Source organism: Lonchura striata, chromosome Z (assembly GCF_050655825.1).
Source record: "Lonchura striata isolate lonStrDom1 chromosome Z, ASM5065582v1, whole genome shotgun sequence".
NCBI lineage: Eukaryota > Metazoa > Chordata > Aves > Passeriformes > Estrildidae > Lonchura > Lonchura striata.
The window spans coordinates 30023670-30039874 of record NC_140740.1 but is presented as its reverse complement, the minus strand read 5'-3'; the positions used below and the strand labels follow the sequence as shown (position 1 = coordinate 30039874).

At 35.8% G+C, this 16205-nt stretch overlaps 1 protein-coding gene across 3 annotated transcripts in view; it reads right to left on the bottom strand.

Moving 5' to 3' along the window:
- The window catches only part of COMMD10 (COMM domain containing 10), a 108576-nt gene that overhangs the window by 30559 nt on the left and 61812 nt on the right, over positions 1-16205 (bottom strand). The window lies entirely within an intron of this gene.

Genomic DNA, 16205 nt, shown 5'->3' with positions numbered 1-16205 from the left:
CTCTTAAGATCTCCCCTTAGGGCAACTCATGTGCTAACTCTTCTTCATCTGACTTACATCCTGTATGGACTTGCTGAGCCATGTACACAGGAATGAAGCGAGAGAACTTCAGCAATCTTATACCTGGACCTAAACGGTGTACTTTAAGAAGCCTAGTGCTCTCTTCCACATTTTCATATGAAAAGTTAAGATGGAAAGAAATATAACAAAAAAACCACTCTTTAACTCTGTATGTTTTGAATTTTCACAAAGCTAAATTAATGCAGTTCAAATGTGCCACTGGTGCCCCAGATGCTTTTAGACTGTGCCTTAGGCAATGAAAAATAATGTACTTATCACCTCAGCAATGGGATCTTAGTTACAAAGTCAGGAAGCTGCCAACAGTCTCTTGAAATCGTTCAGTGACAAGTATTTGTGGATAGGAAAACCTCTGCAATTAGTAGAGATTGTCCATCTTTTGATTTCTTTGGAGCTTGAAGATGAACTCCTGAAGAAAGCTACTGTCTGAGAAATCCATACAGAAAGGATAGCCAAGAGGCCAGACTAGATGATGGTTCTCAGGGGCCTGAAAATTGCTACAAGATACATGAATAGAAATGTGAATGAACTAGAACAATGTGTTATTGTTTATGCTGTATTCACACATTTACATTCCAGCACATATTTGCAAACACTCCAGCTACATTCACTATGTTAACACTCAGTGTGGCAACCAGTGGAGTTGTTAGTGAGAGCAGCCTGGAGGAGCTGCATCTTGTGATTTGAAAAGAGTATATATTTATCCCAAAGAATCAAGAATGCCTCCTTTCAGGGCTGAAGTGAATTGATTGTGTGGGAAAAGTTCCCTAGAGATGAACAAAAATGCCTCCGTGTCATGGAATTACTAATAGCCTACTGGCATATATGACAATGAATCCTGAAAGTATAGTAATGGGTAAATGAAAGGAGTATCTCAGAATGAAACCCCAGGCAAGTCGGGTATAATTTGTGAAGACAATCCTCAGTGCTGGGAAAAGCCCCTACTTACCATACCTATTTAAAAATTCAAATTTTGCCAGGCAAAGAGCCTAGGTATTCTATGCCCAGAGCTGTTAGAGTACCTGCAGAGGGCTGTGTAGAGCATGTAAAGATATATCAAGGCATGATTCCAGAAATTCAGAATTAAAATCCTGTAGTGGAAGCCCAGCACATTAAATCATACACTTTCTGGTTTCTAGACTCTTTGTATTAGCTATTCTCTACATCCTCAAAAACTACAGAGCACCAATGAATAATCTTAACCCCATGTTAGTGAAGTTTCTATTCATTTATTTCCTTCGTCTTCAAAGCAACAGATTTCCTGGCAGACCCTTAATTCAGAGGTCTAATCCTTCCTTTCATTTATGTGAATTCTTTGAGGAGATACTTTTGAATACAGAATGCTCTAATTACCTTTTTCTTTGCCCTTACATCATCCTCCCAATTGTCTGTGTTCAGCATAGCCTGGTTCACACTCTTGAGGTATTCTCCCAGAAAGAGAAATCTTAGTAAAGGTATGGAAAACTGAAAAGCAGAGGATGCAAGAATAGCAAAGGACCAGCTTACAAAAAGGCTGTATTTAAAATATTGTGAAAAAGCAGGGATCAGAAGTACAAGAGTAAGATGGATAAAGGCAGGGGTTGTGCCTTATGAAATTTGGACTTCATATTCTGCTCTTACAAGTTCATTATGCAGTTTGGGGCAAAATGCTTAAAACTCACCGATGCTCAAAATTATCCTGTGATTTTCCTGTGTTTAAGCTGCTATTGTTACAGTTCATAAGCAGCTACAGAAATAATCCAGTCACCTCATCAAGCTTTGGAGAAGGCCCAAACTACCCTGCACTCCTCAGATTCAGGAAGCCTCTATATTGACAAATGTAACATTATCACAGATTTCTTCCTTCTTTGAACCAAGAATTCCACCAGTAATAATAAAGGATATGCTATGTGGGACCTAAGTTTATAACAGGCAGATGCTCTTCTTCAGATGAAACAGACATGCCTAACCACACGTGACTCAGTGTATGAGTTGTATGTGAAAACCAGAGGCTGAGTGCACAGTTGTAAAGTGCTGTTAGCCAAAACACTGAGCATCACATGGGAACCCACTTCTCCCTCTCTGTATGGGGATCACGCAACCAGCAAAAGGCAAGCTTTCTGTATTCCAGGAGGAAGGTGCACATTGATGGTGATGGCTTCAGCCTCTGGTATTTGTCCCTGTCCTTCAGAGAAATTACCAACATGTAGAGGGGAAAAAATGAATCAAGTCTCTTAAGAGCACAAAAATAAATCCTACCGGATGATTTCCACCAGACTTGTTAATGTCTGTGCAGGAAATCTGGCAGACTGCTGATCACTCTTAGGACATGACCAGCTATGTGGAACCATCAAATCCCAGAACTTAAAACCTCCTGAGAGGAATCAAACAGATGCTCTAGGGATTTCTTCTGTCTGAAAAAAGGGGAAGTATTTGGTACCCATATGTATTAGAAGCAGAAAACACTAACACTGTTCCTGAATTTTGCAACTTACTTTAGAAGTAAAAATATTGCAAGCATTCTCACTAAAAAGAACAAAACAAAACTCACATGTAAATGTGAACTGTAAACACTATTTCACAACTAAAATTCTATCCAGGTTGTTCATTTTAGAATATTCAGGGTAAGGGAAACAAGAAGTACCCTAATCACAGCAAGCTGGTGCTCCACAATAGTAATTATTATAATGACATTCAAATAAATAGATCAATGATAACACAGACACAGGAAAAACTATAATTTCATCAGTAATTTGGTTTTGTTAGACTTCATCACTTCTGATCTGCAAATTGTGTATTCCTACATTTAGAAAAGATATTAAAAAAAAGTGTATCTCTTACTTTTAGTCCATAGCAGATAATGCTTGCACTTGAACAATAACAAGAAACAGCTGGAATCAGTTCAAACAGTAGCTTGGGTTGCAAACAGAGAAAATGCAGCATCTTGTTACATTGAGCAATTCCTGTTGCAATTTTAATAAATACTTTAATTAGGGAAAAATACCACCAACATCTCAGTTGCTGTATGAGGCTATTACATTCTTCCTGTTTTGTACATTACAAAAGTATTTGGAAATCAATATGACTCAAGAAGCACACAAAGTACTGAAAATAGAAACACCAGTGGCTTAGCAGGATACAGCATCCTTGAATTTTCAAACTAGAATACTTAAGAAAGAATAATTCCTGTAAAATATGGCACTTTCATAACTTTCATTTATCCAAATGATAACTTACTTTAAACAGTTTCCAGAAAACTTTTATAATTACCATTACATGGCTTTAGGGAAAGCAGTATTCCACTTGCTCAGCATAAGGGGCACAATTCTAGAAATAGATTCCACACAATGGCACCCACCAAACCTCATCTCTTGTGAAGATCTGTCCTTTTCTTAGTCACATGAGACACATACAAATGCAAAACCTTCCATCAAAATGCAATTAATTAAGAAGATGTTCATTAGTTTTCTCACTCCCTTATTCTTTCAATCAATTTGGGGAAATTTTTATTTTCCCAGAAACTTTTCTTTTACTTCACAGTACTAACTGCTTAAGTAAATATGTCTTTTAGGGCCATCCCTATTGTCCTGGCTGTGTATCACTCAGTCTTACCCAATTCTCAGATTGGTCACTAAATTTCAGCATGTCAGTAACAGTCTAAAATTCACCTTTATTAAAAAGCTTCCATCAATAAGATTTAATTCATCATTTATAGCACTATAAAGCAACATATAGCTTGGAGGAAGATGAAAATCCCAGAGCCTGAGTTTACTCAGTGGAGGCTTGAGAGCTGCTAGGTGGTTAAGAAGGAGTAAAGAATCTCACAGAAAGGGACACTCAGGCTTGCTGAGGCAGGAACAGCACTGTATTTATTAAATATTATGCCACCAACCATGCACCTCTCTAGCTACTTGGGCAAACCACAATGGGGATTCCAAATGAATTCAGAAACAGTTTCACACTTCAGCAAGGGATACTAAACGTAGCATTTCTTGGCTCTCCATTTTCATTTTATCACATTACTTCTAGCCCTTCTCATAAAACATTCTTATAAGGGTGCTCAGTATCCAAGGAAAAGTTAAATGATAACAGACAACAATCATTCATTCCATACAGGTAAATTTCTTTGGATTTGCACCCTGTTGTATTTTTTATCTTCAAAACTAAAGAGGTATCCTTTTCAAGAACAAACAGCAATAGTACTTCATCTACTCAGTCTGCTTCAGCTTCTTTTAAGATTACCCCATAAAGTTAATTTATAGTTTTGCCCTCTAGCCTCTGTTCAGATTTAAATAAAACAAAAATGTCATGAGAATCATGGGACCTACAGCATGTTGAAGTGCACAATGAAAGCTAATTTAAGTGCTACAAATTAGGTGAAAAAGTGATCTTGAGTTTTATAGATATTAAAGAAAGGCTTTATTTCTGAACATAACAGCTTCATAAAGCTAAGTTTTTGCTTCTTAATAATCCAGCTCTTAATAGCCATAATATCATGTCAATATACAAAATGCCAAGAATAAAGAATACAAAGTAATGCTCAGAATAAAAAAAGGAAGCCATTCAGAGGACATTGTATATATTTTTAAATATATATATTTATATATATATTCCTCTCAGTAAGATGGTAGAACAGATCTGAAACACTGATTGTACACTTACGCTTAAGCATTCCCTAAACACTATGATATTCATTAGACACACATGTGCTAGCATGTCTTTATTTTGTAAGAGTTCTTGTAACACTATTGTTCACAAATGTCACTTCCATAAAATCACCAGCTTCACATACAGCCTATCTTCCTGAGAACAAAAATAACTTCTTTTGTCTATTCCTGAAGTAATGAGTTTCAATCACATTTCAGTTAAATAGCTTGATGAGTTTCAATCACATTTCAGTTAAATAGCTTGACTTATTTATTTAGACTGCTTTTTCAATATATTTCAAGTGGACTTTGCATACTGACCCATTTACTAAAGATGAAAAAAATCCTAAACAACAACAGTCATCTATTAATGTTCACCTAATCAGTAATTTCAGAGAGAAGAACTGAGTCTCTATACATCTCTGACAAGTCAATATAAGCTCACACACAAATAGAATTTTATCAAGAAAGATGTTACTTCTAGATAATTTTTTCTGAAAATATAGCAAATTCATAATTTCAGAAGAACATTTTAAAAGGTGACAAAATGTGCAAGAAATCAACAGATACAGTTTCTGTTGCTGCAGTATTATTGTATACTGACTACAGATTTCAACACTCCAACACTTCTAACAGCTAATAAACCACTTTTATCATAGTATGTACCCATTTAATATTGTCATTTGTTTAAACTAACCATTCAAGTGACCCTAGAGTGCTCTGAAGTATATGCACTTAGCATCCAAGACTACCTTGCTTTCAGGCATGGAAGTAATCTCACCATCCAACAAGCATACAAAAAAAAAATAACCAATCAACAAATCAAAACAAAACCACAAGCAAACAAAACTTAACAACCCAGAAAGCGTAAGTAATTTTTCTCAGTACTCCATTGAAGTGATGAATGGATTAACCTTGTTTAAGACAATATGAACAAAAATCCCCCATGTAATTTTGAGGCAGATGCAGTAATTCTTATCTTTTGACCCCAGCTGCTCCAACTCAACAGAATATACAAATCCAGTAATTTTCAAATATCTGAGTAGTCCCATGAAAGGAAACAGAAATATCGCAGGTACAATTTGTACCACATATAAGTGGTCTGTTGGATTAGAGCTTCCACACAGTACCATGTAAGAACAACAGTGAAATCTTATTGAATGGTTCAGGACTTGAAAGGCAAGACCTTGACATTTTTTTAAAACATACCTGGAGAACAACCAAAAAATCTGAGAACTTGTATGGCAATCAAAGGAAACAGATCTTTCATATTGCTGAGTGAGTATGCAATTTTCTTGGAGAAGAAAACAAAACAAAACTTGGAAAGCTAATGAACTGATAACAATTAAGTGAGATCCTTAATAGGTTATGCACCTGTGTGCACACACTTGTGTGGTCCAAGTAAGATTAGGCATTTATGACTTCTCTTTCTTACATGTACTCTCTTTGCCAGATGGTATATAAACTCATTCTGTAGCTTTTTATCTAGTCATGGATTTACAGAATGCTCTACATCCTGATCTCAAGATTAGCAGGAAATAAATTATCTTTGATACCTCTGCCCTTTTTTCCAAAGTTAGAAGGAAATGAATAAGAGATTCAGATTGCTAGGGGATGAGAACACAAACATTGACTGCACAGATGACACAAGGTTTACTATCGTGTAAAGTACAGGACAAGAGCAGGAACCCAGCCATTAAATTGCTGGAACAGCCTGCAAACCACAGTACAGGGTACCAGTAAGACCTCATCAGAACTGAGACAGGCAAATCCGGTGAACCATTTGCAAAAAGATATTATTCGAGTTGGCAGAAGAACAGGAAAAGGATGCTAGGAATTTCTGGGAATGGAAAGCTTATTTATATGAGCAACAAAAGTAGCCGGGCTTGCATAGGATTGCAATACAATGGCAATTAAGGAATAAAATTGCTCTTTAAATGTCAGAGGAAGCATTACAGAAAAGTCTCAGGATGAAAGATAACTCTTACACACGCAGACAAAAATAAGGAGAGAAGACTTTGAAAAGAGACCAAATTAAAAAAGCTCACTGTTCTCAGAGCGTGGATACTGGTCAAAAACTTAGTTGCAATAGCAAAGATAAACCACCCAAGTACAATAAAGCTGCATATAACAATCACACAGCTCCAGATATCTTTCAGTTTCATTCTGCACCTATTAATTTTTCCCCTTAGAGGACACTTTGTTTACAATATCAAATCCTAAAATGGTATGGCTTGGAAGGGACTCTAAAAGATTATCTAGTTCCAAGTCCCCTGGCATGGGAAGGAACCCCCCACTAGCCCAGGCTGCTCAAAGCCCCACCCAACCTGACCCTGAACACCTCCAGAGATGGGACATCCACCTGTGCCATTGCCTCATCACCCTCATAGTAAAGAATGTCTTGATAATATCTTACATAAATCTACCTCCATTCCATTGAAAAACCATCGCCACTTGTCCTGTCAATACATGCCTTTGTCAAAAGTCTTTCTCTGGCTTTCTGAAAAGCCCAGTTTGGGTACTGGAAAGCTACAATAAAGTCTCCCTGGACTCTGCTCTTTTCCAGGCTGAACATTTCCAGATTTCTCAGCCTTTCTTCATAGAAAAGATGCTCCAGTCCTATGACAATTTTTGTGACTCTCCTCTGCACTCACTCCAACAGTTCCTTGTCCTTCCAGTGCTGGGGATCCAAGAGCTGCATGCAGCGTTGCAGGAGGGGTCTCATCAGAACAGAGCAGAGCACAGGGACAGAATGCCCTCCCTTGCCCTGCTGACCACACTAATTTTGATGCAGCTCAGGACATGGTTGGTTTTCTGGATTGCATCCAGCTTCTCATCTACCAGCACTCCCAATTCCTTCATCTCTGGGCTGCTTTCAACCCACCCTCTGCCACCCACCCTCTGCCCAGCCTGTATTTGTGCTTAGGTATTTATATGTCTAAGTATTTATCTGCCAAAATAGATTCATGTAATCAGCATAAACATTCAAACACCTAGCCATACCAGTTGCAGCAGTAAATACACTAAACTTAATTATTATAGTATATTATTTTGCTATGAAAGTAATTAAATGCTATGCTAGTAGCCCCTAAGATGAAAAGATCTTAGTTCACTATATGATTTAGTAATTCTTGAATCTGATTACAAAAGCAGAATAACAGTAACAAAAATTACAAGTCATGAATAACTAGGGGCAGGAGGGAAAAACTTGACATTGGTAATGAATTTTAAGATATGAGCTTTTAATATTTTAAACACAGAAAATGGAAAAAGGTTAGAGAGATCTACTTAGTAACCCCTAAATATATGCCAAAAACTCCAGAAGATTCCCTTTCAGACTAGGTGCCAGGACAGATATCCATTAGCAATGAGAAGTGTTATTCCAACATCTGAACTATTTTAGATCTAATTAATCAGCAGGCTAAATACATAAGGAGTTGATATACCAGTCAACACTTCTCCTCTTGGAATGGCACAATTCATACAAAAAGCTGAACATCTCCTTCAATATCCACTGTTGAGTAAAACTTCCAGAACTAAAATATATTGTTCAAAATAGCAAGGCTTCACAAAATGAAACCACAAGTGTAGCAGCTGTCATAATAGAAACTTCTATGAAATCTCTTTGCTGTCAGTTTCTGTGAAGAAATACAAACTTTCAAGACCAGGACTTGAATAATAACCTTGTGGACTCTCTCAGCCATTCCTGTCTCTCCAATTCCTGCGTATATTTCCCTGCTCTGTAACAATGGTATTACTCTTTCTCTCACACTTGTGCTCACAGTAGCTGGTAATGTAAGTAAGTTCCATAAACCAAAGGTTTGAGCTGTCACATGAATCATTTCATTATTTGGACTATCATATACACTCTGAATTGTAAGATTGAGCAATTCTAAAAAAGAGCATATTTCAACTCACTTCTGAAAGAGGTAAAAAAATCTTTGCAAAACAATTACTAATAAACAACAGAAATCCATTCAGCTTCTGAAGGGGTTTACTACTGGTAGAGTATTTAACCTATGTGCTGCTATGGGAAGAGACACAAGGGACTGTGACAGCAACCTCTGTAGATGAGAGCAAGCATTCCTGTTTGCCAGCAGAAGCCAACTACTCATTCAGCAGAATTCAGCTGGCTGGCCTTGGCACAGTATACAGCAAGGTCACGACAACCCTCGTGCCTGCAGCAACAGGCAGCAGTACCATGTGTGGCAGCCCCTCCCGAGGCACCAGGCTGTGCTTTACTGATTTACTACAGGAGTTCTGTGTTTTCAGGAACAGCAATAAAAGCTCTTGTGACAGCAGAATCCGAGTTTAAGATATGACAATGGACTCAAGCTGAATAAGAGGAAATCAGGACAGTACTGTTCTTCATGTATTTTGAAGACAAATATGTAGAATCCAAAGACTCATGGAAAACAGAAAACAAAAACAAAACAATGGTGCACTGATTACTCCAAAAGTGGAAATTCTAGTCTGTTTCAGAATTAGCCTACACTGTTGAATAAGATCAGTCCACAAATATTTACCGTTAAATACACTTAAGAAAGACAGTATTTGTCTTCAGCTTTGTCAGTAAAGTGTTTAACTCAATCCTGATGTGATGTCCAATAGCATTGTATAATAGAAGAGAGTCAAGAATTAAAAAAACAAAGATCTAATTTTCAAAACAGATACTGCTTTGAGAGACAGACTAGTGAGACTCTATTGTGCAAATTAAACATACAGAATAGTAGCATGAGGATAAGTCTGTTCACCATTGTTTTCAGTGCTCCATATGGCTTCTCAGGCTAGTTTTTTTCATTGCCTTTAATGAAAGAATATGAAAATTGAAGAGAATAATGCCACTTATTAACCTTCAAAAAACCACAATTGCACCATTCATGGCATTCAGGGCTGATGATAATTCAGAACCTAGCAGGTGCTACAAATAATAAGTTATAAACCAACATACCTAGATATTTTCTGGGAAAGAAAGTGTACTCAATCTCAAATTTCAGAACCCATTTGAAACTATAAGTGGGCCAGAGGCATATGTCAATTTGTTTGCTTGCTTTGTATTTTAACTCATTTATTTACTTAAAATCTATTTTGCATGTCAACAAAAGCTTCAGGACGGAGGAAGAATTTCCAGTAACTGAGTTTATTTTTGAAATAAATACCATACTTATTCTTAACACAATTTTACTCATATAACAATGCCATTGTTTCTTTATCCTCCCCTCAGTACTAATCTCTAAAGTGATTATAGCTAGATAACAAGCTTTAAAGGATAGGAAATTCAAAGCATTTTTAAGAGGAGAAGAAAAATAAGGCTATTTGGTTTTTCAGTAAGAGACTGAAAAACCAAACAGCCTTATTTCAGAGACTTTTTTTTCCCAGTAAAAAAAAAAAGAGCGATTTTATATCCTAACACAATCCTGTGCACATGGCCACAGACAAGGCAACATGATAACTATCAGGCAATATAGCATCTTACTGTAATTGTAATGAAAACTCCAAATACAATCACATTTTGGTTTTATCCAGACTAAATTAATCTATATGTAACAGTGTGCCTTACCTACCCACACAGGATGTTGAAGTGATCTTTTTCAACAGAACTTTCTGATGAGGAGTCAGAATAATATTTACACTGACATGTCTCAGATATCTGACTGGTACAAACATGAGTAGCTAAAAATGATACGTGCCTTGTAACCACTGTTTCATGAATATCACTTCTCCATGGAAAAACATCTTGTAAAGTTAATACAATGCCACACACAAGTGAAGTCAATTGCATATTAATTTTACTATGACTAACAAATCTGTATCACTGTTTTTGCTTTAGACTTACAGTATATTTGAAGTCCAATCCAGACAAGACACTTACACAAGCAATTTCCCTGCTCTCCCTCATGCTCCCTGCTCTATCCCTCCTTCATGAAGTATTCATATAACATGCAAATGTTTCATTGCTTTCATTTTTTCAAAGGTTCCTGCCATAGAACATCATTTAGTCAGAGTGGACAAGACCTGCACAGGATGCAGAAAATACTAGATGCTCTGGAAACTGTTGACTTGACTCTCCTATTTTTTTAATGACAATTTGTTACAAGAATGGTAGATTTACGTGTAGATGCATTCATCCTTCTTCACATGTTTCTTTGGGAAATGGGGTCTGAAAAAGAACCGAAGGAATAGATTCAAATGTTCCTAGGGAAAAAAAAAAAAAAAAGAAAAAAAGAAAAAAGCTGTATTCTTCTCCATAAGCTCTGGCCCCAAGAGTAAAGAGTCATGCTTGCTCCCATAAAAATGAATGAAGAATTCTCTGATCTTCCTAAGCCAGCTTTTGTTCTTTCCAGACACTTTCCAATGGAAAGATTTGCATTACGGCCTTCTTTCCTGAAACTTTTTCATTTTCTCCTTGGGAAAAAAAAAAAAAAGCTCTTAGATTTTTCTCTCTATAGAAGAGTGACCTCTGCAGTCAGACTCAGCAGAGTCTGTAATGCTATTCTTTGATCTCTCTTTCAGTGTCACAGATTTTGGGAGCTAGGGATGAGTGGGATGGAAAAGAGTGGAAACAGGAAGAAAAATTTAAAAAAAGCAATCAACCTCTTGGAACTCTGATATCAAGTATTTCAAATGCAGATAACTCTCCTTCCTTTTCTTTTGCTACAGAATGAAAAATCGTTCCAAATTTGGAGGAAAGAGAAAACAAAGCCATTGCCAACAAAGGAACCATGCCATCATTACTGAAAGAAATTTAATGCTTAAATGTTCAGAGGTGAGCCGTTTCTGTAGAAAACGATCCTGAACCTCCTTCAGGCCACACATTGAATCAACAGTGGGAGAATGGTGCCCTCTCTAGTGCTTTAAGAGAACTGTTGCATACAAGACACAAGAGGTTTATTGTTTAGGGTTTTTTCTTTGCAGAAGAAGAAGAAGTATGTGTTTGATTTCAGTTACTTCACTTCAAATGTGCACAAACTGAAATGAATTCAGGGAAAAGCACCAGCATGAATTAACATTCATGAACAGAGAACACAATGAACTAAAAAAATGAAAAAATAATCTGTTTATAATAAAATAATTTATCAAGGGCATATATTTCACAATTTGATACATTCAGAAAACTGTTACAAGAGAGATCTGTGGTCTGTGGCCTTTTTCATTATAAAACTACTAAACAGACCAAATTGCAGTCAGAGAGATTTAATGTTAATATCCCTGGAGCTAGAAAGAAAATTTGCCCCAGTAGAATGTATAGAGGAAACTTAAGAATCTCTGCCACTGAGAAATGCAAACAGTTAAGAATTATTTCCTGAAAAAGGCTTAAGCATGAATTTCCATGAATTTGTTTTTGCTCTCCAGCAATCACCTCCTACCTGCCACTTTCTCCATTTCACTGAGAGAAGTGTGCAAACATAGGGTAGCTTGGGCAGTTACCACAGGTATTTTCACATGCAGCCCAAAGACTCTACCTTGTTGCTTTGCACTTCAGGCCAGACCAGGAAATGTGGCACCCAAAACATGTGCAGCCAGCTACTCCTGTATCTAGAGAAACAGCAAACTTTCTGCAGTATGGAAGAATTAATGCAAATCCAGCAACATTGAGCAGGATCCTGTTTTGCATCTCCTCCCTTACACTTTTCCATCTAAGCAGACAATAGAAGAAGCCTTTCCAGATTCAGAGAGTGGGTGAAGATGAAAGGAATTTTGAAGAACATACAGTTAAAGCTCCCTACTCAAGGTTTTACACTACCAAAAAAATTGTTTGATCTGTGTGTTCAAGTTTGGTTGCTCCCAACTTCACTGAAAATCTGGATCTACCATAAGGGAACAGAAAATAAATGTTTGCTGAATAAATTAAAGATGTAGTTAATAAATTAGAAATTATTTATTAATATGCCTTATGTAGAATTGAGCCATTATGAGAAATTTATCTTCCCCAAATCAGTATACATTTTCATATCTATCATAATTTTAAGCTGCATTTGATTAAATTAATTACCAGTAGCTAAAAGAAAGAAAAGAAAACCATACTGTTGTAATACATAGTGGAAGAAAAAAATTGAACAATACATTTCTTTATGTTCCAACAAAACACAGTGAAAAAGCAGCACCACAAACAGTTGTCTTCACAAACTGTTTTTTAACATCAAGATCGTTCCAATACCATAATAACCATCTGAGCTTATCCAGCCCATCTTGCAAGTATAGGAAGGTGCAACGTATGAACAGATCAAAAAATAAATGTGTTAACTAGGGATTTGTTCATGATAGTATTTCCCACACATCATACACAGGCCACAAAAAAAAAACCATAACAGAATTAAAAAAAAAATAATATTCTAAAGGCTTTTCTAGTTGTAAGTGAGTGAAGTTGAAGAGCTGTCTTGCACTTTCACTATTTCTTGAACAGCAAGTGTTGTATCTTTCTGGTATACAGCATTTTGTCCTAAGCAAAGGAGTCTCTGCTCCTGGAAAGAAAAATCTTGGTTTTGCAAGAACTGGTTACAACTGCATAGTGAGGGAAGTCTAAAGATAATGTTTTGTAAATCTACCCAGGACTAAGAAACTGCAAGCACAATGGACTGCATAAACCATAACTTAAGAGATCAAAAATATAGCTTGGATTTCTATCACATTGCTATACAATCTGCAATCCAGCTGAGCTGCTTCTTCATTCACTTAGCTTCTATTTTTGATTCTTCTGTAATACTACTCCACCTAGGCATGTCCCTACATGTTTTACTCTCTCTCCTATAACGTGACTTTCTACATCCCACTGTCTAGCTGCTGAAATTGTGAAATTTTTAGTCTAAATTACCATCCAATTTACACATTCTGTTGTAAGTGATTTAAACATATAAACAGTGCCTTAGACATGTAAGAGCTGTCCACACAATCAATGAGACCACAGCAGTCAGGCACCATCTATTAAGCATTTCAGAAAACCTGGGGATTTTTTTTTTATCCAACAGTATAAACTTATATATAAAATATAAAATTATGTTTGGTTAGCCAACTTATATTTTATGTATGTCTATCAGTGCAATATAATTGCAAAATTATGATAAATAATGTCATGCAATTTAGGTCTAAGCACTGGTCTCAAATCCAAACTAAAGACAGGGTAATGTCAGAATATGCTAATTCACAGATTACAAAGGAGTCATTAATTATGTTCTCTATAAAATGCTATCTGTAATTTATTTGGAGTTTCAATTCTGCAGGGAGAGACTTTCACTTTTTATTAAATTTAGTATTTTTTTAAATAATGTAACAAATGGTGCAGTCATAAAAAGTATTTCAAAATGCACATGACAAGAAGAAAGATTAAATTATCTTAAAATATGCAGAGAGAGTTTTAAAGGAAGATTTTACTTCAGTGATAAACTTTTTGCAATTTATTGTTGCATAAAAGTCACAAAAATGAATGATGCAATAGTTATGAAATAAAAAATGAAAGGCAACTGTATTTATAGGTACATATCTATTAAGAAGTGTTTTAATAGCAGGCAGTATTTTATCACTATCAGCTTCAAATACATTCTAGACTTGTATTTAAAATGCTTAGTCCACAACTACCACACTAAAATCCCAGATCCCATAAATCACAGTGCAAACTAAAATCTCTTGTCTACTAAGTCAAATTTACAAAACCTGTGACTCTGTTTAGTGCTTAGCACTCTTTTTGTGTAGGCAAAAAAAAAAAAAAAATCCAATTAGATTTTTTTTTAATCCTACGTATTCAAAAATATGATAAAATAAAACATGATCCCAGTTTCAAACTTAAGTGTTTCGTAATTTTTTTAAAACATGTCTGGAGTAATAAAAATAAGATGTCAATATTTCTGAAACTTTTTGTGAATAAATTTGGAAGTACCTTAAATTATTCACTAGCTACAAGGGACCAAATCTTAGCAGAATATGATGTATTGTCCCCAACAAGTAACAGATTATCTCTCTAAACTGCATATTTTGTCAAATCATAATAAGCCTTGGAGAAGTATCCAAAAAGTTCTGCAAGAAAGCTTTTGCCTTGTGGTGTACACAGACCAGCATCAGTTAAGGGGCAGGAAGCTTGCTGAGTTTGCACTGAAAACAGAGAAAGTTCATTTAATTTTTTGCATTTCCCCACCTTTGTCCCTAGAGTTTGGTGGTTCAAAAAACTGATTTATGTTCATTATTAGATTGCAGATTTTATTTTACTGGTAAATTTTGGAAAAAGGTATAAATAAGAAAAAATAAAAAATGATATGTTTCCAAAAAGACAACTGTACTTAAAAGTCAGCTATATGTATTTTACAGAGAGAGACAAATTAGTTTGATTTTCAGATTATCACTTACTGACATCTATGCAAAGATAATTCCTTTAGTAGATGGATTAAAATATTAACTGACAAAAATGGTCAGAGTAACACATACACATGCAACAGTAAACTTAGCAGAAGTGGACCAGCAATGTAAGACATTTTCATTTTAACTAAGATTTAAGGCCTTACACACAACTTAAACTTCCAGGGTATGAGGAATTCATTAAAAATTACTACAGATCTACTGAGCTTTGAAAGAAACAAGCCAGCTCTCTTTAAGACTATGTCCATACACTCAAGATATCTAATATCTTCATATACACTATACTACTTTGTCCAATCCCAGTTTGCATAAGAATATACATAGGATTTTGGGGTTTTTCAAGGAGAGTTTTGGCAACATTGCCCAAACAATTCTTGGGCTAAGATTTTCCATGGAGTTGTCTGCCTCAGACTTTACTTTTAAATTCACTTAATTAATTTTTGGCAAACACTCATTTTGCTTTTCCAAGAATTCTCAAGGTATATCCCAGTTTCTCTGTCTCATGACTGTTATTCTCCTTCCTGATAACTTTGCCTACATCATTATAGATCTTCTACAAAAGAGAGAAATGTTACGAAAAAACAACACATTATCCTCTAGTCAAAGAATGTTACACAGACGTACCCTCGAATGTCTGCAACCTTAAGCTCCACAACACTACACAAGTAATTAAATCAGGATCATTTATGAAACATGCATCAATTCTACACACTGCTCCTCCATCAATCCACAATTAGATATTCAATGAAATGACAGCTCAATCTTCCCTCTCACAAACAGAAATGAAGTGTTTCTGATTCTGTGTTTCTGACAAGTGCACTGACTCTCAAGGCTGAGCATCTGTGGTGAAAAAACTGCAGTCAGTGCTATCTGCAGCAGTTTTGCATATATGTGCATCTTGCATGTGGCATTTTATTTTGTCATTTATTTTGGTGACATTTATATAAGATTAAATTAGCATGGTGAAAAAGGATCTTGAGTTTTGTAAATTATTTTGGCCAAGCACAATGTCTGGTTCCTACTGGTTTGCAAATAACGATGAATCTGGATTATAACAGACTAAGCTTTACTTCCTCTGTATATGTGTTGTGGATGAAGGTATAGCAGCAAAGAAATCCAATACTGCTAAACTAAAAGTCAATTTTTCTGAACTGATAA